Here is a 25,205-nt window from a genome sequence, read left to right on the forward strand (position 1 = left end):
TGTAATCCCAGCTACATGAGAGGTTGAAGTGGGAGGATTGTGGTCCAAGGCTGGCCCTTGGCAAAAATCGAGAGACCTACCTTAAAAAAATCAACTAAAACCAAAGGGCTGGGGGCATGGCTCAAGTGGTAGATACTTGCCTGACAAGTACAAGGCGTAAGTTTAAACCCCAGAATGTCCTCCTCCCTGCCCCAGAAAAAAAAGGAAAGAAAGAGAAATGGATAGTTGACAAAAGATATCACAGGACCTGAACATCTATTATATTCCTCCAAAAAAAGTCAGGATTTGTGAAGGGCAGAAGGTAAGTTCTTATCCAAGTAATGATCCACTGGGTCTATGGAACTGCCTTGTGGTTATTTTCTTAGTTCCTGCATGTATAACTGTAATATATCTGTTATTGATCAGCAGAATACCTTCAATGTCTCCTGCCATGTGAATAAGAGACAGAGGGGAAAAGTTCCTGAAACTGTACCAACCCAGCCAAGATAAGAATCAGAAGCAATATGAGGAGAAATTTCTGAGTTAAGCACCACCATGAGATTCCAAAAATGCAGAATTGTAGTCTCCATCATCTTACCTGACTGACCCTTGAAAAAACTGGGTGGATCATGGAAGATATGGGTGGACTGCTGTAAAACTAGCTAAATAGCAGCCCCAGTCATAGGTACCATACCTGATGTGGTATGGACTGGCCAATCAATACAGTTTCCGGAACTTGATATGGCTCTTGGGATATTAATATTATTCTTCCCAATATCCATCCATAAAGAGAATCAAAATCAATATACATTCACTTCCTGGACTCAGGACTTATACTTTCTGTCATAGTATAGTTCTCCAGGATCTCAACCTTGTCATCTGCAGAATATCACACTGGCCTAAAATGCTACTCAGGAGGCAGAGATCAGGAGGATCACAATTTGAAACCAGCCTGAGCAAATAGTTTGTGAGACCCTATTGAGGAAAAAAACAATCACAAAAAAGGACACATTGTGAAGTTTTTAAAAGATGCGATGGTGTCTAGAACATGGTGGAAAATTCTTAAAAGACAAGTTATTTCACCTGCACCCTCTACCACTACGAAATAGGCACAGAATTTGGTGGCTATCTTTTAATTTTGAAGTCATCATAGACTCTGCTCTGAAGTTCTGTTTCAACCCATTTATCAGATGACTTCTAATTCTGAATGGAGCCCAGTGAAATACAGTGTTTTACACTGATTCCAAGTCATGGTGCCATGAGGACCATATAACCCAGATGATTCATTTATCCTAGAAGTATCTGTGATTAATAAAGATTCAGTTTGGAATCTTTGCCAGACCCCAATAAACCTATGAACCAATCATAGGATGAATTGGTGGAAGAGAAATACTTGTCATTTGAAAATAACTCCTGGGATGCTACTAGGCTCTGGTAGAGAATGAGCATATGAACATGGGATCCAGAATTACTCTCCAAATGGAATTGCATACTATGAGCTGAATGCTATCAGATCTGCTGAAGCATTAGGTCAGGAGTTTCATTCCATTGTATCATGCAAGTAAGTATGCTCAAGATTAGGCCTGAGGGGTACAGAAGGAAAGTAGATACAAGTAAATTACATATTTAGGTGTCTTAGATTCCAGTAGCAATGTCTCTTTCTCATCTTTCATCTTTATCTTCATTGAGGAGTTCCCTATAAGCACCTGAGGAAGGTAGAAAAAAACTCTGACTTGGTTCATAGGTTGATGTGCATGATATGTTGATGCCAGATGTAAACAGATAACTGCACAGTCTCCCCCAGGGATGACCCTAAATGATAGAGGTGAGGTTAAAAAAAATCTCCCAATACATAAAATTGCAAAAAATACCACTTGGCTATCCACTTATGTAAAGAGAGAACAGTGTCTAATTCTAGAACTGAAGGATAGATTGGCTGGTTGGTAGAAAAATTTTGAAGATCCTAAAAGATAAAAGATTCAAAGAAGACAAGGAAGGATGGGGAAGGGGGTGTGTGAATGGACCCACAGGAGTGGACCCAAAGTATGCAGATATTAGTACCTCACGTTAATGTATACAAGACAATATCTACTAAAGAAAAGCACTCAAGCAACCAAGAAGAAAGGATGAGCTGCCTTGGGCATGCCTGTTTGCCTTGTTCTCAGTCACTCTAGGGCTTGCTCCAGGAATCAAAAAGAAAACGGCTTTGGTAGCAGGGATGGAAACTATGAATTGGTCCTTCTCCTCCCCAAGGTTCCTCTAGCTACAACCAGTGCTGAAGGTCCTACCTGCTAGCAACAGACCAATACTAAGCCCTCAATATGTCATCAATCTTGTGAGGTCACTCATTAGCCATTATTAGCAACTGTATTACATTGAACTGCCTCCATCAGGGACAACAATGACTGATTGTTGTTCAGAAGGCTGTCCTGTACATCACAGCCTTAGACCAGGGAACCTATTTTTTGGTAAAGGAGGATTTGCAATGATTATGGAATCTATTTCTTTCCATATGCCTCATCATCCAGAAGCAGTAGGCTAATAAAACCATAGGACATGTGTTAAAGGCCCAGTTAAAGTGCCATCTTTAGGATGATACTCTGTGGAACTGAAAACCTGTCCTTAAGAATTTAGTAAGTATGATGAACCATTCTTCAATACATGGTACTGTGCTCTAGTAGCTGGAATGAAAGGGTCCAGAACCACCATCATTCCCAGTGACCTCTATGCAGAGATGTGTGCTTCCTGGACACACAATCACAGGCTCTGCTTGATAGCAGTACTGGTTCTCAAGGCAGGAAATGGTTCCATTGGGAACAAAATGGCTCCTCTGACCTCAAAACTACAAGTATCACCTGATCACTTTGGGTACCTTATGCAGAGAAACAAGTTACTATCTTGGTAGAGATCATTGACCTTGCCAGGCTTTGAGTAGCTAGGGTTGATTCAACAACTAGACAGGAAAGACTGTGTGAAACCCAGGGGATTTCCTGTAGCATCTTCTACTATTTCTGTGCATAACAGTAATGGCAAATGAACAAGTACAGCCTCATGAAAGCAATGCAACCAAAGTCAACCTTCCAGACAAGTGACCTGGATCACTTGTCCACTCCTTGCACAATTCAGTTCTGCCCAAGTAGTACATTGGATTTGGTGCTTCTTATCTCTTGCTCCAGCCAAGGATTTGAACGTGTCTTCGCAGGGGCAGTTAACAGCGCCTTATCACAAGCCTGTCCTATAGACTTCTTGCCTCCTCTCCTGTGTATACCTTTTGCTTCTTGCCCAAGGGGTTTGGGGGGAATGACTGTAGGAATCCACCCTTCACTCATCTTTGAGCATCCCAGAAGTGCTGAGCACCTGACACCTATAGGTCTACCCTTGACCACTGAGAATTAGAAGAGGCTTGATACAATTCATCATCTGAGAAATTCTAATAGAGTTTCATTAGGCTTCTCAAAAAGTCCTATTCACCCTATTCTAGTGGCATGTGTCTATAATCCCAGCAATCTAAAGGCTGAGGCAGGAGGACCAGCCTGGACTATATAGTGAGGCCCTGTCTCAAAAAAAAAAAAAAAACAAAAAAACAAACCAATGTCATTCAGATTGACACCAGTGGCTATGGAAATTCATCCTTGGATTGACTTTTCTACTTTCTTTGTTTTGTTTCCTCTTTCCTGCATTCCTGCCACCTCAGATCCCTTTCCAAATTGTATCAGGGAGGAGGACCAGAAAAGAGACAGGCCTGTGTTCTGATAAATTAGCAGGGGGGAAGAGATGGCATAGCAGAGAGATTAAACCTAAAGAATCCAAATGTGAAGAAGGCCACATAGCACTAGGGGTAGAAGGGCACTTAGCACTAGGGTGAAGTAGCCTATGGAATTGCATGTAACCATATATGGGTTAAACCTTGTTTTTTATTTTATTGCCTCTGTAACCTGCGAGCAAGGGTACATAAGGTCAGATCCCTGTGTTCTCTGGGCTCAGCCTTTGGACAGGAGTCCACTGACTCTGTGCTAGCACAATAAAGCATTGCTTCCTTACCTCAGAGTCCTGTGTCTCTGTTCAACTTTGTCATAACAAAATAAGCTGCCTATATGTAAAACTTTGTCTCAGTATTTGTTTTTAGGGGCATCCAGACTAAGATAATTCCAACTACATTCATAAGTTTTAGGCCTCTGATCCATTTTTGTATGGTATGAGGTAGTGGTTAATTAAGGTTCACTTTCTCTCATATCAAAAAAAAATTGGTTAGGCCATTGTAGATCCTTTGAATTTCAATATAAATTTTAATATTCAATGTGTATTTTTTTTTTTTTTTTTGCTAGAGTTTGAACTCAGGGCCTTTTACTTGCTAGGCAAACACTCTACTGCTTGAACCACACCTCCAGCCTTTTTTGCTCTGGTTATTTTTGAGATAGGGTCTAGCATTTATGCCCAGGTTAATCTTGAACAGCTATTCTACCTGTCTCAGTCTCTGTAGTAGCTAGGATGAGCCACCAGCGTCCAGCCTATTTTCACATTTTTTTTTATTACCCAGATATTTTTGCTTATTTTAAAAAAATAAGCAAATTAAGGGCAAGGGTATGGCTCAGTTGGAAGAGCACCTACCTAGTGAGCATGAAGCCCAGTACAGCACCCACCCCCAAAAGCGAATTATAACAATTAATAAGTACTATTTAAAAACAAAACCTAGAACAGATTTTTTTTTTTTTTTGGTGACACTGGGGTTCGAACTCAGGGGTTTGAACTGGGGTTTGAACATGAGTCACTCCACCAGTGCTTTTTTAGGATGGGTTTTTTTGAGATAGGGTCTCTCAAACTATTTGCCTGGGCTGGCTTTGAACCATGATCCTCCTGATCTCTGCTTCCTGAGTAGCTGGGATTACAGGTGTGTATAATCACTTTATACTTTTGTTTTTGGTGGTACTGGGTTTTGAACCTCATGCTTGCTAGGCAGGTGCTCTACCACTTGAGCCACTCCACCAGTCCTGGAAGAGATATGTTTTTAAAAGAGTGCTAAGAGGATACGAATTACCATGACACAATGCTCAGTAGAGACCTGAAGCAGGCAAGGACACTGCTGTGTGTCACCAAAAGCCTCTGTCACCATCAGACTCCTGTGCTGTCTGAGCTCTGGGTGAATTCCTTCTCATCATCACCTGGCTGACACCCCTCAGCATTCAGGCCTCACTGTAAACACTATTTCCTCTGGGGAACTGCTTCTCAGGGCAGTCTCTTTTTTCTGAAGTCTGAGTTATCCTTGCCTCCTCTGTTCCTGCAAGGTAAAGGTGTTATCTGTGGCATCTATTACTCTGTTGTAGTTCTTTGTCATTCCTCTCGCCTCCTGGATGGTTAGCTCCTTGAGGGCAAGGGTTGCGTAGAATCCATTTTCTAGCTCCCACTTGGTGTCGTCTCCAGCACTGACTACCTACTTCAACAATTTTTGCTGAATTTCATAGATTCTTGGCCCATGCAGTGTATTTCAGTGGGGAACTATGCGAGTGGAATGCAGAATAAAGAACATTGAATGGGTGATAATGTCCATAAAAATATTCAAGACAACTACCTACTGGAAATCTTATTGTCTCATGCTGATTCTCATGAAAAGAATATAGACTTGCTTAATTTTAATTTGAAAACATAAACATGAGCCAGGGGCTCATGCCTGTAATCTAAGCTACTTGGGAGGCTGAGGTCAGGAGGATAGCGGTTCAAGGCCAGCTCAGAAAATAGTTTGCAAGACCCCCATCTCCAAAATAACCAGAGCAACATGAACTGAATGTGTGGCTCAAGCAGTAGAGCACCAGCTTTACAAGTACAAAGCCCTAAGTTCAAACCCTACTCCCACCAAAATATATAATATATATGTGTATATATATATATATATATATATATATATATATATATAGCTGATCTTCAGATATTAATTTCATTTTAATAGTTGCATTTAAAAGTCCCATTAAATGCATTTATTCAGTCTCTTCAGGACATTTAAATTGTTTCTAACTTCTCACTATTTTAAATGACAGTAGAATTAAAAGACTTTGCCCACATGTTGCTCAGTTTCCCTCTGGAGAAGTTGTACTTCTCTCATCCCCCTTATCCATGATTTTCCTTTCTATAGTTTCAGCTACCCCAGTCAAACATGGTCTGAAAACATTAAGTGGGAAATTCCAGAAATAAACAATTCATAAGTTTTAAGCAACATTTGTTATAGTATATTGTTATTATAATGGATAACAATTGAAAAGTTAAGTGGGATATAGAATATTGTTATAATTGTTCTATTTTATCAATTGTTGATGTCTTATTGTACTAATTTATAAACATTTATAAACATTATAACAGGCATATGTGTAGAGCAAAAAAGGATAATGGAGTTCAGTAGTACAGGTGACTTCGGACATTCATAGGATGTCCCAGAAGGCATTCCTCATGGATTAAGTGGACTACTGTAATTCTTTCCCATCAGTAGTGTACTCTGTGACTGACAAAAGTGATCCTGGAGATACAAATCTCCAGGTGCTGGAGATACAAATCTCTAAGCTGCTCTGTGCTTCATTGATGAGAGCACAAATGCAAGCCTTAGCAGGAGGATGCAGGAAAGCACAAAGGATAATTCATTTTCTGATCAGGAAATTCCCACTAAGGATTTTATAACGTAAAGGGAGAGCAACAACCTGTTAACCATGTCTTGTCTTGAATTTTCTCTCTCTCTTTTTGTTTTTGGTGGTACTAGGGATTGAACTCAGGTCTTCATGCTTGCTAGGTAGGCACTCAATCTCTTCAGCCATGTCTTCAGCCCTTTTTACTCTGGTTATTTTTGAGATAGGGTCTTGCTTTTTTGCCTTGCCAGGACTGTACTATGGGCCTCCTATTTATGCTTCTGTGTAGCTAGTATGACCAGGGGTTTGCCACCACTCCCAGTTTATTGGTTGAGATGGGGTCTCATGCTCATGAACTTTTTGGCTGGGCTGGCCTGGAACACTCATCCTCTCAATCTGGGCCTCTCAAGTATCTGGGATTTTAGGCATAAGCCACCTGCATCAAACTCTTGTCTTGAACTCTTTAGGCTATAATCACTGCAGTCTTTGAATGTGATCTCTTTCAATGTTGACCTCACCCCTGTCTACCACACCAATTGTGTAGGGGTAAGTACAGAGCCATGGGTTGAGCAATAAGCCTATCTTGAAGGACTTAAGACTGACCATGTAAAACAAGACAAGGTCACATTAACTGAAGGCAAGAGAGGATAGTGGGAGATCCTGTTAGCACTGGATAGCAGAGGCCATGAAGCCCTCTGAGGAGATGGCATGTGGTCTGTAGAGGTCACCACTTGGGTGTCAGCCCCTGGGGCACAGAATAAAAGGACATTGCTACCACCCTGCTGTCCTCAGGTGCTTCCAACCATGGGCAGCATCCAACCCAGATGGGACATGTTGGTACACACACTATCAGTGGCAAGAACTCCAAACTTGTCTTGCGTCTACAGTGATTGAGAGTCACCAAACCAGGATGTCACACTATTCGGGTGACACAATCTCTCAAGAGTCTGGGAAAGAAATCCTATACCAGTGAGGACTGGAAATATACTTATCATGCTTCTGGAACTGCAGTGACCACAAGGCCCTGGAACTACCCCACTGTCTAACCCACCTTTTTCCACCTCTCCAGCTCCTCTGGAACAGGGAGCTGCACTGAGGGTGGAAAGTAGAGGGTCAACATGAAGTGGGAAACATATAGTTCTCATCAGCTAAAAATAACTTTTAGTGTTTTTTTTTTTTTAGTATACTCTTTCCACTATAAATTTGCTTCATGGGCTATTGGATCCTTTTTTCTCCTTGGCTAAGCTCTGAGACTAACATGTATTATAATGTTGCAGCAAGGAAGGCTAATGTTTTCATAAGGCTTTCCAAAATAGATAGGGATGAGTTCTTTTTTATGACAGTTCCAGGAAATATGTAATGACTTTCTTAAGCAAAGAATTCAAAATCTGGATTTGTGAAAAATGCTGTTCTGATGCTAGCTTTAATATTTTTGGGAATCTTTTAAGGCAAATGTAATGGTTTAATTAACCAAAGGATGTGGTTTAAAAGTTTAAAGCAAAAGTAATGGTTTAATTAACCAAAAGATGTGGTTTAAAAGTTTAAAGCAAAAGTAATGGTTTAATTAACCAAAAGATGTGGTTCAAAAGATTATGTGTAGGTTCTTGGAATATTTTCAAAGTAACTTTTGATCTTTTATGGGCTGGTAAGAAATTTTCCTTACATTGTAGAAGTAAGCAATAATTTTTTCTCTATTATACAGGTTTTAAAGTTGGTAAACTTTTTAATTCTTAACCATCCTGGGGTTTTAGCTTTACAACTTTATACAAGTCGTTCAGCCCTTCTAACTTACTTCCAAGGAAGAAAGAAAAGAAGAAAGGGAGATAAGAAAATAAAAGATAGAGAGAAAGACAGTTGGGGAGTGGGGAGAGGGAGAGAGGAGAAAGAGAAAAAGGTAGAAAAAGGAAGTAACTTTTAGAGACATACTTAGGAAACATATATCTAACTGTATTGCTTATTATAGTTTGGGTGTTGAATGTTCCCCAAAGGCCCACATATTCAAGGCTTGGTCCCCAGGATGTCATTACTGGAAAGTGGGGGTGGGACCTTTAGGAGGCAGAGTCTAGTGGGAGGTCCTTAGGTCATTGGGGATAGGACCTAAAGTGGATTCCTGCTGTCACCATCCAGTGTTGCCCACCATGGATCTGGCACAATCATGGAATAGAACCTCAAAAACTGTGAACCAAAATAAACCTTTTCTCTAAGTAAATTATCTCAGGTATTTTATTACAGTGATGGAAAGGTGAATCATACACATCCATTTTAAGTCTATGTATAAGGGCTGGCGGAGTGGCTTAAGTGGTAGAGCGCCTGCCTAGCAAGTGTGAGGCCCTGGGGTCAAACCCCAGTACTGAATTTAAAAAAAAAAAAAAGGGAATTCTCCTACATCTATGTATAAAGTCCATGACAAGCAGCTAGATCTTTCAGTCTGAATTCTCAGGAATGCCTCCCTGCAGCGATGGCTGCTTTGTGACTCTCTGGTTTACAGGGCTAGGTTGTTTGGGGGCAGGAGCTGGGAAGAATTATTTTGGAAAACTGACTTCTCTCATTCAGACAGCATTTCCAGAGCAGAGTATTTTCAGAACATTTACTGGCAGCATAACTTAGATGATATCACAGAAGCAATTCCCACACTGCTGAGCTGTTGAACTCCCCAGTTAAACACTGCTCCTATGTCAACAGCCCCACAATCAGGACTGCCAGAGCCACATCCCACTCACAGACTTCTCACCACCCCAGAGAGCCACTGTTCCCTAATGTTAATGTCAAAGAAGTTATTCCTTATGATTTATTTCTGATTAGAAGTTTTAAGTACAACTGAAAATTTTTAATACATTTTAAATGGATCAAGACTGATTCTTGGTCTGGTGGAGTGGCATAAGTGGTAGAGCCTAGCAAGCATGAGGACCTAAATTCAAACCCCAGTACCACAAAAAAAACAAAACTAACACTAACAACATGTAGAGTCAGAGATGTGAAAATATATGAAATTGTGTTCTTTGTATATTTGCTGCTATCTCAGGCAACACATTACTGAAAAATACAGAAGAATCAAATCAGTGTGTTAGCTCATGCCTGTAATCCTAGCTACTTGGGAGGTGGAGATCTGGAGGATTACTGTTCAACACAAGCAGGATTGGGAGATGGGGCAATCTGGAGACCCTATCTCAAAAAAAAAAAAAAAGAAAAAATTATTGGTGGGGGTGTGGGTCACGTGGTTCAAGTAGGAGAGCACCTGCCTAGCAAGCACAAGGCCCTGAGTCCAAACCTCATTGCCCTCAAAAAAGAAACTATATATACATATGTGTGTGTGTGTGTGTGTGTGTGTGTGTGTGTGTGTGTACATAGATTAGATAGGTAGTTATATAGATAGATAGAATATTGGTATTTTGAAATACATATTCCCTACCCTTAGAAAGATTTTTTTTTTGCCTTTTTTTGATTAGGATAGATTAATTATATGGGGGGAGTCATAATGATAATTCTAATTAGACTTATATTGTACATTAGTTACATTGTCCCCAATCCTCTCTTCCCATCAACCCTCTCCCCACCCCATTTAAAGCAATTGCAAGAGGTTTCTCAGTTTTGTTTCATGTAGAAGAAAGATATTTTTAAAAGATATTGAATCCTCTTATAGGTCTGGCCCTAAGTTTCAACATCATTTAGATATATGATGGCATTTTTATAGAAGACTTCTAAGCTCCTTTAAAGGTTTATTATTCTCAGAACTCATTGCTTCACCAAAAGAGAGAAGAACTCATGCTTGGGGAAAAGGAGAGATACTTACTGGCTGGAACAGTTTGGATCTTGAATGTCCTTCAAAGACCCATTGTATTAAAGGTTTGGTCCCCAGACTGTGGTGCTATACGGAGGTGTTGGAACATTTAGGGGGTAGGGTCTAATGGAAGTTAGATCATTGTAGGTGTGCCCTCGAAGAGGATGTTGGAACTTTGGCTCTCCTCTTTCTCTTTACTTTTAGGCCACCATGAGGTGAGCAGCTTCTTCTGCCAAGTGCTCCCACCATAATGCCTTAACATAAGCTCAAAAGCAACAGGCCACCTGTGGAATAAACCTTCAAAACTGTAAGCCAAAATAAACATTTCTTCTTTTTAAGTTGATTTATCTCAGGTATTTGTCACAGTAATGGAAAGCTGACCAAAACAGTGGTCAAGAAAGCCCTTCACTACTAAAAAAGATTCTTCCTCATATTGCATTGTAATGCCATCTACAGGCACTCTGCTACTGTAAGGTTTTAGAGCACCAGTTCATTTTCAGTTAATCAACTTTCACAAAGCATTGTATTTACATCTCTATCCACAGAAGACACCTACAGCTAGGTCCGTTTTTAGATTTGTGAGCAGTGTTCAGGGCAACCCCAGGACACAGACTCAAGGCACCCAGGTCCAGTAGTAGCAGAAAGCCTGTGTTAATGGAGCCAGGTAAGTTGGCCCCACCTCAGGCCATAGCCAACAAGGCCAGGCTAACACATTTTATCCAGGAAGAACCAACTCACAAGCTCAGATAGTCAGCCTCAAGAAAGTGAATTTAGCAACTAACAATCCAGTCATGGCATGAAGACTCTAGCATTCTAAATTCGAGTATAGATACAGCCAGGCAGCAAGAGCCAAATGTGAGCAGAAAGTACCATCTGCACAGAAGAATCTGGTGTGGAGAGAGAAAAGGACAGATAAAGGGAAAGTGCCCATCAATGACCACATGACCCCAGAAACAGACTGAGAGATGGATTCTTCAATATCTTCCCTTCTCACTGTGTCCTAGGCTCCTTTTCAGTTCTGTTACTGCTGGCCCTGGTGCCTCAGTGCCTCTCGTGGGGCCCCTGAACCCAGCCCACAGAGAGTTACTCCTTTTCACCCTGTGGTTACACTGGCTTAGAGCAACCAAAATTCTTCTGAGACACCTGAAATATTTAATAGTTTGTAATGACTACAACATATTGCATTTTATGGATCAAATAAACTATGACTTATTTAATAATACCCTATCATTTTCAATATTCTACATCATAAACATCTGTACTATTTAATCTCTTATGAAGAGCAGATTATGAGAAGCCTATGAGAACTGGACATAAGCAAGGTGAGGTGCAGCTCAGCTGCTTTTCCTAAGATGTTTATCTGTAGGCTGAGATTGGCACAGCCCCGGCCACAGATGAGGAAAAGGCAGAACAGCTGCTTCTCCTAAGTTGTTTACATTCAGAGAACAGGAGCACAGGTTTCTCCCCTCCCCAAAGAACCACTGCTCCACCGTATACCACTGGGTATAAAAGAATCACTGAAAGAGGATGCAAGGCTTTTGCTTTGAGGCTTTTGCTTTTAGTTTTTGGGCTTTTGGCTTTTTGGTGTGGGAGGTTTTGGAAGAGAAAAGAATTGCTGAAGGGAAAAGAACTGCTGAAAGGAAAAGGATTACTGAAAGGAAAAGGATTGTTGAAGGGAAAGTGCTGGAGGAAGATTGCTGAAGGGGGAAATGAATTGAAGGGAGGATTGCTGAAGAGAAAAGAATTGCTGAAGGGGAATTGCTAAAGGGGAACTGCTAGCAAGTCTGAGGGCTGAGGCTTTAAGAAAGCTAAAGAGAAGACATGGGACAGTGCAAGTCTGGGGGCAAAGACTTTAAGAGAGATTATGCCAAAGAAAAGCTAAAAGAAAACATGGGCAGTGTGAGTCTAAGGAAAGAGGTTTTAAAGAATAGTGAAGCAAGGTTTTAAAGAATTGTAAAGGAGTAGGGCCTTAAAGAATAAAGATAGAGATAAGAAGCAGAGTAAATGAAGAGAATAATAGAGAAAAGAAGCAATGAGGGTTGCGCATGTCCACCCAAGTGCCCAACACACCTGATCTCACTTTCTGTCTGTCTGTCTATCCTAAGTCCTTTCTGCATCTCTAGTCGCCCCCAGTTAAGCCCAGTTAATTTCAGTAGTAACGAGGGAGTGAGAGAAAAATCTCACTCCAATCTCTTAGTGTGTCCATGGTTAATTTTTCCCTAGAGATGAATTCAAAGAAGTAGAATTACTGGAATGAATATATATTTGGTTGTGTAGTGCTTATTACTTTTGGGTTGACCAATTTATACATAGAAAGCATTATATAGCAACCGCTGTTTTAGCCTAATATCTTAATTCTTTCTTTCTTTTTTTGGAGGTACCAGGGTTTAAACCCGAGGCCTTGTGATTGCTCAGTAAACATTTTACTACTTGAGCCATTTCCCAGCCCTCCTCTTAATTCTTATTATTTGCTTTTCTATGCCAATATGTTAGGTTGAAAATAAGTACTTCATTGGCCAGGCACCAGTGGCTCACACTGTAATCCTGACTACACAGGAGGCAGAGAGCAGGAGGATCGTGGTTCAAAGCCAGTAACCTATGGTTCAAAGTGCGACCGTATCTTGAAAAAGCCCATCACAAAAAAGGGCTGGTGGAGTGACTCAAGATGTAGGCCCTGAGCTCAAACCCCAGTACTGCAAAAAAGAAAAGAAGTACTTCATTGTTAATTTGTTATATCACTGACTAAATTTTTCCCAATGTCAGTGTCCATTCACGTATGAGGCTTATACAATCAATTTTTCTTACTGATTTGTAAGAGATTTTCCAATAATCTTTCAACATGGTTTAAACTTTCTCAGTTTTTGGTTTTGACATAAAGAAGTTTCACAATATTACCCCATATTCTTTTTAAAATTAGGGAAATTTACCTGATGTTTAAAAAACAAAAAGTATTTAAGTAAAACAATGTGAAACTCCCCCATTGCCCACCCCCTCCTAACCTACATTGCAGAGGTAAAAACCAGCATAAGTCTGGTGTTAGCTTACCATTTTCCAGGGAAAACCAAATGTATGTATTATACATTTGAATTTTTTTTTTCAGCTTCAGGCATTCTACCACTAGAACCATTCCACCAGTCTTTTTTGGGGTATTTTCAAGATACGGTCTTGTGAACTATTTGTCAGGACTGGCTTCAAACTGATCCTCCTGATCTCTGTCTCTTGAGTAGCAAGGATTACAGATGTGAGCCACTGGCGCCAGCTCTCACTGAAGTTTTAGAAACAGAAATGAGCATGTATATTGCTAGACAATTTATTTTTATTCTAAAATGTATACAGACAACTATGTCAGTAATATACACCTTCATTTTTAAAAAATTTTTATTTTATTCATATGTGCATACAATGTTTGGGTCATTTCTCCCCCCATTCCCTCACCCCCTCCCTTACCCCCCCCCCCGCCCCCTCCCTCTCCCTCTCCCTCCCACCCCCTCGCTACCCGGCAGAAACTATTTTGCCATTATCTCTAATTTTGTTGAAGAGAGAGTAGAAGCAATAATAGGAAGGACCAAGGGTTTTTGCTAGTTGAGATAAGGATAGCTATACAGGGAGTTGACTCACATTAATTTCCTGTGCATGTGTGTTACCTTCTAGGTTAATTCTTCCTGAACTAAACTTTTCTCTAGTTCCTGGTCCCCTTCTCCTAGTGGCCTCAGTTGCTTTATAGTATCTGCTTTACTTTCTCTGCGTTGAGGGCAACAAATGCTATCTAGTTTTTTAGGTGTCTTACCCATCCTCATACCTTGTGTGCTCTTGCTTTATCATGTGATCAAAGTCCAGTCCCCTTGTTGTATACACTTTCATCTTTAAAACACATAAAATAAAATGGATACATCATGTGATTATGTAACTGCTGCTCCAATATCAAACATTTAGAGTTCAAGCCCCACCGTGGGCTTGAACTCAAGGCTTCACACTTGCAATAGATTGCTTTTAATATTACAAAAAGTGCAGCGCTTTCCCAGCATCCAGCCTCTGCTTTGCTCCCTTTTGACACCCAGATGCCAAAAAAATCTAATATGAGGAACAACGCCAGTGGCAAGAACCAGGTTAGTGAGAAGGGTAAAACCAAAGCAAGAAACCAGAAACACCACTTCCTCCCTTAGATTCTGTGTCAATTGATCCTAAAGGTTGTGTCACCACAGTCATCCATGCCAAACCTGGCTACAAACAAAACGCTGTAACATGTTGGACAACTGAAGCCTCGGAGGGAAGGAGAGGCTAGTGAGCTCTGTGGAATCTTTCCAAGGTTTTAGAGCTCAAGAAGAGGGATGTGGCTTTGAATAAGAATGGTAAATCTGAAAACATGATGATGCTTTTGGCCAATCTCTGCAAAAGAGATCTTGAGCCGGCCAGGAGAAAACGTGCTCTTTAGGCACTAGCCACCTGCAGCTAGTTGACCTTGGACAGAAAGGAAAGATGAATCAGTTCCCTGCAATGGCTGGAATTACTTTTATTCCAGGGACTTCTTATCTTTTCACTTCAGCCAGCATTGACTGCTTTCTCCAATCATCTGGTGAGACATAGAAATGAACACCTGAACTGTAGAGACCCTAAAGTCTGATGTTGATGAGTTCTCCCCCATTGGTACACCTCAGGCCTTTACCCTCCTTTTCCTTGGCTGGAGGCTCTTCTGGGCCATTTGGGGTTCATCTGAACCATTTGGGCTTTTGCCTTTTGTCTGACAAGGAACTTTGTTCAGAGGCTTCTCTCAACATTTGGGGTCATTTGAGAATTTTGTGCTAGCAATTAGCAGGGAGGGAATGGAAGAGACACAGAAAACCCAGGGTATTTGTGTTGGAGATCTCTGTTGTGAACTGCTCAAGAGTGAAAAGTTAAAAGTCCATCTTGCCCCCTAGGGAGAATTCTAGTTGACTTGTCTACTAACAAAGAGAAAAACAGTGACTTAGAGTGCTCTCAGAATTGATGTTATTGTTTTTGTGTGTTATTGTGTGGATTTTGTGTGTGTCTATTATTATAGGTCCATGATGATTGGCTTGTTAGAGGCTAAAATCCAGTAGCAACAATCTTATTAGAGACTGAGACTGAACTTTTCTAGCATTGACTCTTGCTTCAGTTTATCAAGCTTCCCAAAATGAGTCCAAAAAGAACAGCATGAGACACATTTCAATCTGCTCCTGGAATTTTGAGAAGTAACTGACCAATGAACTTGTAGCACTAAAGTAATTTTTGCTTGTTCTTGAAATTGACATTTATGGTGCACCTAATTTAAAACTATTTTGCTTATGCATATGTAAATATCTTTAGGATGAGTCTTCCTGTGGAGTTAATGTTAAGGGATTGTTGCTTCTGTTCTTTCTCCCCTACCTGTTCTGCTGCCATTTTAAGAAAATCACCTTTTTCAATCAGGTCTAACTAAAATGCAAACACTGAAGAATTATCCTCTGCCTTAGTGAAACCAGAGTTTTGGGCCTCAGGCCCAACTCCTGAGATTCCTTCCATATGCCAGGTCCAGTCACCTGCCCCAAAATGCCAAATAAAGAGGCATGGTGAACATAGAGAAAGGAGGTTTATTACATGGCTTGGGATGTGCTGTGGAAAGAAGCAGAGTTAGCACTTAGTTCATCCTCAGCCATCTTTGGGGTACAGACATGAGCTATAGGTTTATGTAGACAAAAGAACTAGGGGCAGGGAACAAAGGTATGTATAGTTACACAGTTCCATCACAGGTGTGGTCTGGTTGGTCTCAGGACTGGTGGGGCTGGCAATCTTAGGCAGACGGTCTGGTGGTCTAGTCCAGTTCCGGGAATTTATCACCTTGAGGGAATAATCTGGTTCCTGTTTCAGAGGATTCTTGGGATAATTGTCCTCACCAGGAGGGTGACAGCTACAGGTGGCTGCAGTTCATTGTCATTAAGATATTATCAGTTTTGAGCTAAACATGCCTGTAATCCTAGCTACTCAGGAAACAGAGATCAGGAGGATCATGGTTGGAAGCCAGTCAGGCAAATAGTTCAAGAGACCCTATCTCAAAAAACTGTTCATAAAAATAGGGCTAGTGGAGTGGCTCAAGGTGAAGATCCTGAGTTCAAGCCCTAGTACCTTAAAAAAAAAAGTTTATGTGTGTTTTAAATTGGCTACAATTTAAAAATTGCCTAAAGAATTTTTAAGGTCAAAATTTAGGGTACTGATATAAAACTGAAACTTAATTCTCTATGCCTAATAGCAAGATTATCTTAATACTGTTCTGCTCTTAGTAATATTTATAACAAACTGACTTAAAAATTTTATTTTAAAAAATTGCCTGTGTTTTCTGATGATCTTGTCAAGCTTTACTTAGAAAACTAAACCTAAACTAAATCAGAGTTCATATAAGTATCTGTTCATGCAAAATTCTCTTAAAGAACCATCTTTTACCTTCATGGTAAAACAACTAGTATTTTAAGTAATTCTAACACAATTAGTGCAATACATAGCTCTGTCTAAAAGTATGTATAGCTGTGTGTCTAGACTTTATCTAAATATTGTAAAAAAAAAAAATACTGAGAAGATGCAATTTAGAGCTCATGAAAAGAATTGTTATGTGCCAGTGTGAAATGTTGTGGGCCTGTGTCACGGGTTTTTGCCTGCACAGGCCAGAAAACTGGCTCATAAGGCAACTGATTGACTTGTGAGACAAGGCTGGTGCACAAAGTAGGATTTATTAGAGAGAAAGGAAAGGCTACAGCTGGAGCAGTGCAGCGGAGCCCAGAAACCCAGTGGCTCCCTGCTCAGGTGAGGACTGGAGCTTCTTGTGGATGCTTTAACTCTGGGTTTGGGTAAGGATTACGTGAGTTTTTTTTTTTCTATTGTCTGTGGATTTCCACACGTGGGCTCTCTTAGATGAGCTGGTCTGTTTGCTCCTTACGGTGGGGGGGGGATCAATATTCATGATTTTTTTTTAATCTAGGAGATAATAGAGAGTAGAATCACCCCCAAGGCTTATTGTTTACAATTTACAATTCCAAAAGATAGCATTGGGTTGAGATAGGGAGTTAAGCATAAAATATGCCCAGAATGAGTTACATGGGGTCTGAAGAGTCCCATGGCATCTTTTCCTATTTTTAACCTCCCTCAACCTCAGCATTTCTGACTTGCATTGTTTCTAAAGGGAAGTCAGCAGTCATTTTTTAAAAAATCATTGTTGTCTTATGTAATCTGTTTCTCTTTTGAATGCTCTGAGGATTGCCTCTTTATCTTTGACATTCAGGAATTGGACTGTAATACACCAAAGGGTGGCTTTATTTGCATTTTTCCTGCTAGGGCTTGTTGACTTTTTGAATCTGTGATTAAGTTTTTGCGTCAAACTAGAACTTCATGGTGATTGTTTCTTCAAGCAACATTTCATTCTTTCTTCTCTACTCCATTCTTTCTCCAACATAACCTATGTTACATATTACATATAAACATATTACAGGTATGCAGGATTGCTTGATATTATCCCAGAAGTTACAGATGCTCTCTTTATTTCTTTTTTCAGTTTTGTTCTTTCTTTTGATTTAGCCTAGATAATTTCTAATTAATTTTTTTTGTGTTTCCTGAATCTTTGTTTAGTATCCAATCTGCTGTTAAACCTACCCAGTGAATTTTAAATGTTTTGTATTTTTTTTATTTCTGATATTTCATTTATTTTTCCCCAAGGCTCAATTGCTCAATTTCTCTCTTGAAGCACCCATCTCTTAACCTGAATGTGTGTGTGTATGTGTGTGTGTGTGTGTATATATGCTTTTGGGGGGCAGTACTGGGACCTAAACTCAGGGTATTCACCTTGAGCCACTCTGCCACCCCTTTTTGTATTGGGTGTTTTCAAGATAGGATCTCGAGAACTGTTTGCCTGGGCTGGCTTTGAACCATAATCCTCTTGATCTCTACCTCCCGAGTAGCTAGGATTATAAGCATGAGCCACCCGCACCTGGTATGAATATATATATATATTATATATATATATATTTTATAAATCTTTATCATATTTCTAACAGATTTTTAAAAGCTATTGTTTGGTAATTCCAAAAGCTAGTTCTCCATGTGTCTAGTTCTACTGTGTTTTCTCTTGATTATGGGTCATCTTTTCCTTCTTTTTCACATGTATCACAATTTTTTAATAATATTCAACACATAATACATAAAAGATTTGTGGAGTCCATACTTTTGTGGATGTATTTTCTTTTTTTTTTTTTTTTTTTTTTTTTTTTTCCGGTGCTGGGGACCGAACTCAGGGCCTTACACTTGCCAGGCAAGCGCTCTTCCACTGAGCTAAATCTCCAACCCCTGGATGTATTTTCTTAATCTTCAAGAGAGTGCAAACCCTTTCCTTTGTCTGATGGTCATAATGGAGGCTGATCATTCATAATCCCTACACAGTTGGGTTGTGCTGGAATTGGGCCACAATTTCAATTAGACTGGGTTCATATATGATTAGTCTGTTCCTACAATCCCCTGCAGCAGACATTTTGTGATCTGGTAAGAGTTTGATATATGAAGGAGTTGAACTACATTTCCGTTACATTTTGTTCATTTGTTTTATTTTAGTTTTTGTTTATTTGTTTTTTGAGACAGTCTCTCTATATAGCTGAGGTTTGCCTGGAACTCTCTATACACATTCTGGCCTCAAATTCACAATCTTCCTTCCTCAGCTTCGCTAGTGCTGGAATTACAGGCATGTGTCACCACACCTGAGCCAATGTCAAGTATTTTTGATTCAACTATCATTCAACTCCAGCAGCACCCCAGAATCCAAGAGCCATGAGAAATTTATGGCTATATAATTATCTCTGCCTAGTAGCCTTTTCTCCATTATCATTCATTCACTCAGCATCCCTGGGTAGGATTCAATGCCCTTGATTTTCAAAATGTGGGGGCATGGTGGAAAATTATTAGCCAGTGTATGTATTTGTGGTTGGGGTTCTTACAGATTCCAATTAATCATCTAAGGCCTAGTCAATTTCCCTTCTTCAAGTCTCTCCTTCTATGGCAGCCTTCTTTATCTGCCCATGTGCTAACTAGGTGCCTATCTCCAGATAGGAAATCTAGTACAACTCTGTGATTATCTTCTCTCTAGATTGCATTCATACTCCACTAGTGCAAACCAGTCAAATATAAAAGCATTTTGTTCAGGTTTTTCTTGTTGCTATGAGTGCTTGTTTGGAGGTTGTAGCAGAGGAGCCAGCCACTCCTATATCCTTGACTGACAAATGATCCTCCTCTATTGGGGATTGTCATCAATAGATATGGAGTAATCCCATAACATGCACACTCAGTTCTCAAAGGGGAACATTGTAGAGAACACTTAAGATTCTAACTTAGATGGTTTTGTTATCAGAGTTACATGTTTCTCTTAAACTCAGCAGTACAGGCCTGTTTTCCCAAAAATTAATGCTTCTCCCAAAGAAAACAGTGATAGATATGGAGGAAGCATGCAACTTCAGGAGAGACTGAGCACATTCAGCACCGAGAGAGGAAGGGTCAGATGAGGGGTTCCCACAGCTTCCCCGTTTCCACACAAAATCTCAGGACCTTGAGATCCACAAACATTGAAAAGCATTTCAAGGTGTTTCACAACAAGGAGTCTCACAAGGTGAAAATTTTAGCAAGGATTTATTTTAGTATAACAGGATAAAGAATAGACAAGAGGGAGGAGAGGAAAAGAGAGAAACATTTCCTGTTCCCACACAGGAAATGGGAACAAAGACTCAAAATGGTGGTCCCCAACTTTTAGTTTTATAGTGGAGAGCTGGGGAAATATACATGGTAAAAGATAATGGGTCTGAGTAGCTGAAAAGGCTGACAGGAAGGGATCACACTCCCAAATCACCCTAAATCAGAGACAATAGGACGGTTAGAACTTCCCTTTCCTAGACATGATTATTTCTCCACCTTTCCAAGAATACTTGCAACAACTTAACATCTCAAAGAGGAAAGCAGAAGCAGGTAGCTCCTCTTTATCTCCTGTTTTCTGTAACTTAGCAACTAAAAGATGGGATGGAGCCAAATGCTCTGGCTTTCCTTGTTCTGATGTCGGAGCCTGGCCCTTTATATAAATGTACTGGGGCTTGAACTCGGGGCCTTCACCTTGAGCCACTCCACCCACCCTTTCTGTGATAGGTATTTTTGAGATAGGGTCTTGCAAACTATTTGCCTAGGCTGGCCTCAAACTGCAATCCTCCTGATCTCTGCCTCCGAGTATCTAGGATTACAGGCATGAGCCACCAGCACCTGGCTGGCCCTTTAAACATTGATTAAAATATAATTTCCCTGTCTCCTCATCTATCTATCCTGCTTCAAAGGGCCTACCTGCCTAGCCAGCCAGATCAGTGAATCAACCCTGTCGATCAATGGGGTGACAGATGTTGCAGCCATCTCACCCTCACACCCTCTTGTTGCCATGGCAACAAGATTTTCACATCCTTCTACCTTCTTACTGAAGGCAGACTTCATAATATCTTAATTTCCTTCATTCTTTTATTTTCCTTCACTCTTCACATACACTGTCTCTGGCAGCTACATCTACAGTGTAAATCTGAATCCCATCCACGGCTCTCTGTCTTCAACGGTTCCATCTCAGATAGCTGGCTCACTGGATTTGTTATGGGAAAGTTTAGCACTGGTATATACCTCAGTTCTTATGTTTGGTGAAAGAAGAATTCAGGCAACATGCAAAAATACAGTGAAAAATCATAGTAAAGTTTATTAGAAAGGAATCTAGAAATGTTGTGGGAACCTTGAACGGAGAAAGGACACCAAGGCAGTTCAGCAGGAACCAACGTTTTATTGTGCTGGCACAGACTCCATTGGACTCGAGTCCAAAGACTGAGTCCCTGAGAATGAACAGGTCTCACCTTATGTACCCTTACAAGCAAAAAGCAGGGTTTAACCCATATATTGTTGCATGCAACTTTATGGCTACTTCACCCCCAGTGCTATGTGGCCTTCTTCACGTTTAGATTCTTTTAAGTTTTATCTCCCTGTTATGCCATCCCCTCTCCCCTGCTACATTATCAGAACACAGACTTGCTTGCTTCTTTTCTGGCCCTCCTTCCTGCTTCATTATTCCCCTCTTTGATGCTCAGACCTGCCTAGGATGAAAGAGCATCATCCTGATTTATGGGTTTATATTTCCACAGCATCATTATATGGGTGGCCATTTTTCTTTCTGTAGTGGCCTCCATAATGATCCTGATAGACTGCAATACCAAGGGAATCAGGCAGTGTAACATCAGACACGCTCCCAGAACTAGACCCACCACTCCTGTCAGGGTTTTGAATCTGCCCAGAGCAGAGAACCATCCACTGAACAGACTGTCTGGGTCCCATCCTTTCCACACCTGTATGGATACATGTGCCATCTTTCTAAAAGTAGTGGCAATTTCTGTTACTGATTGACCATTGTCATCTATGTGGAGGCAACTGTCTGATCAGTTGAACTTGCCACATTCTGCCCACTCCTCAGCTAAAAGGTAATCCAAGGCCAGGCAATTTTGATATATAGCAGCTCGCATTAGGATCTGTTGCTTGGCCAACAGCTCTAGGGCAGAGCCAGTATAGTTGGTAATAATTTCAATGACTGTGTATAACCTAATGATTCTGTTGAGCATATAGATAGGAGTCCGGTAACCCCAGCTTCCATCCTGTGCCCAGGTGGCTGGTCCATAGGTCTCAATAATCCTTCTGGGGAAGCCATTCATCTTCTGCCCATCTCTGTTGGCCCCTCACCTTGAGGTCCCTTTTTATTCTAGGCCCCAGAGTTTCAAAAAGGGGATCTCCAAGCTGTTCCCCTTGGTGGTTGGGCAAGAGGAAGAACCCTGGCTGGATAACTCCTATAGTGCAGCTTCCCTTTCAAGTCTTAGGGAGTTTGGTGTAGCTCTCTTCCTACATATCCAAAATAACCCATCCAGTATCCTCCAATGAGGTGAGGTTATTCCAATGTTTGCCAGTTTCAGGGATGATTCAGTATGGGTTTGCCTCACTGGTAGTAGAACAATTTAAGAGGCCGTCATTGGTTGGAGAATCATGACATTGGGAACCATTTTCCAATGGGGGCAATGTCCCATACCATTTAGGCTCATCAGGCCACCAGTTTAGATTAGTCCTATTCCAAGAGTACCCTTTTACAAGGGGTTTCCCCCACCTCTAATCCTCTGCCTAATTTGCTTCTGATTTTATTATACAGTGACCAGATGCTTTGATTGGCAGCCAGCCCTGGTCTGAGTGAGAGTACCTTTGACACTCGGTGAGCTGTCTCTCTAACAAGTTGTTCCCAAGCTACATCCTGGAATCCCCCACCATCAGAGCCCCAAATAAGTCCAGCAGACCCATTCTCCCTGCTTTCCATGACAAATGTAGCCTGCATTGTTTCCCTTACTCTGGGACTTCCAGAATCACCTTTCAGCAGCCTTGCAAACCTGAGGAGTATACATGCCAATGTAACATCCCAGCTGTTGGTGGGTGTATGATACAAAGTATGGCTGTGTGGAGGTCCCAACAAAGTCTCTCTTATAACATTCAGTAAATGGGGGAAACCTTGCAAAGGCTAACCCAAAAAGTAAGAGTCCACATGTGTAGAGGAAAACAGAGGTGCGTCCCATGTTCAAGCTTACACCATGTGTACACCAGTCAGCTTCCAGAGTGACTAGAGCAGGGCTGTTGTCCTGTCATTCATGGTCCCCTGCTGTCTCCTGGGAGCAGAGTCCTGCCGGGAAGGGTATGGGCATTCCAGAAGGTGATCTTGCATGGTGAGGCTGGGTCAGGGATGCATTCCCATTCGAGAGGGGCTGGCTTTACTCAGCTGTGGTGGATCCAAGGAGCAATCTTTGTAACTTTAACTGCTTTGGGAGTAGACAAAGTAACAACAAAAGGGCCTCTCCAATGAGGCTTTAATGGTTGGATATTCTATTCCTTTCCCAGACAGCATCCCCTGGTTTATAAGAATGTGTAGGATTCATCAGGCTAACGAGAAGTCTCTAGGACTCAGTCATTGATTTTTAAGAGTCAACCTGAGGGTCTCCATCTGCTGTCTTAGGGAAAGGTCACCTATTTCCCCAAGGGTCCCTCACAGGCCCTTGACTAAAGGGGGTGGGCGCCCAAAAACGATTTCAAAAGGAGAGAGCCCTGTCCACTTGGTGGGGCTAGACCTGATCCTGAGTAAGGCTATTGGCAGTAACTGATCCCATTGTAAGTGGGTCTCCTGACATAATTTCCCCAAATGTAATTTTAAAGTCCTGTTCATACATTCTATTTTCCCTGAACTCTGGGGTCTGTAGGCCATGTGCAGCTTTCAAGTTAGCCCTAGGCCCCTAGCCACCAACTGTACCACCTCAGCCACAAAAGCTGTGCAATCCAATAGACACAGGTATTCCAAACCAAAGGATGATCTCCTTTAACAGGCATCTGACCACTTCCTGGGCTTCCTCAGTTTGAATAGGGAAGGCTTCCACCCATCCTGAGAAGGTGCAGACAAACACCAGTAAATATCTGCATCCTCTGGTCTGTGGCATCTCAGTGAAATCTACAATCAAGTTCTCAAAAGGAGTTTCTCCAACGCTCTGCACCTGGAGTGGCACTTTTGGCCCCTGTCAGGGATTGTTTCTGGCACATAGGCTACATCTTTCCCATACTGCCTTACTAAGGCTGGAGAACTTGGGTACATAAAAATGCTGTGTTGAGGAAGCCTCAAGAGCTTTCTGCCCCAGTGAGTCCCTTCATGGAACTGCTTGAAAAATGCAGGTGCTAGCAACTCAGGAATGGCAATACGGCCATTGGTGAATTTCCACCAACTGCACAAAACTTCCTCCTTCAGTTTTAAGCCAATCCTGTTCTTGTGTTGTGTACCATGGGTTCCATTCAGATAAAGGACATGGGAACAAGGCAGTCATCAGTGAGGTTGAAGTTTGTCCTCCTATGAAAGCTGCTTGTTTGGGCTTTCCTATCAGCTTTTTGGTTTCCCCAGACAATTGTTGTCTCTCCCTTTTTGTGTCCTTGGCAGTGCATAACTGCCACCTGTTTAGGGGCCCACACAGCATCGAGCAGTCCAAGGATTTCCTGCCCGTCCTTGATGCTTTTTCCTCCTGAGTTAATGAGTCCCCTCTCTTTATATAAGGCCCCATGGACGTGAGTGGTTGTGAAGGCATACTTGGAGTCAGTGTAGATGTTTAGTCATACTCCTGCAGTGAGCTGGAGTGCCGAGTGAGCACAACAAGTTCAACCTTTTGTGCAGAAGTTCCAACCGGCAGCTGGCAGGCCTTAATGACTGAGTCCAAAGTCACCACCGCATACCCAGCATAGCACATGCAGTCCCAGACAAAGCAGCTGCCATCTGTGAAGTATTCAATGATGGCCAATAGGCTGATCAGTTAGATCTGGATGCCTTGAGAAAACCTCATCCATAACCTCTAAGCAGTCATGCTCCAGGGAGCCTGAATCAACCAGCAACTGGTTGACCCGGTTTAGAGTCTTAACCTCCAGCCAGATGTGTGGGTTCTCACATAACATGCTTTGGTATCTGACCATTTAGGAGTTTGTTTGCCAATAATTTCCTTTATATTCCATAAGGGTCAAAACAGAGTGGGAACTCCTGTGAGTTCTTGCCCCAAAGTGAGTTTGTCTGCTTCAGCCTCCAGAGGAGCTGTGGCTGCTAGGGCATGCAGGCCAGGAGTCCATCCTCAGGAGATGGCATCAGTTTGTTTTGACAAGTAAGCCACCAGATGATTCCAGGAGCTTAGTAATTGAGTCAGGACCCCGTTAGCTATCCCCTTTCACTCATGGACATACAGGACAAAGGGCTTCATTACATC

This window comes from Castor canadensis, chromosome 4 (genome assembly GCF_047511655.1).
Source record: "Castor canadensis chromosome 4, mCasCan1.hap1v2, whole genome shotgun sequence".
Classification (NCBI taxonomy): Eukaryota; Metazoa; Chordata; class Mammalia; order Rodentia; family Castoridae; genus Castor; species Castor canadensis.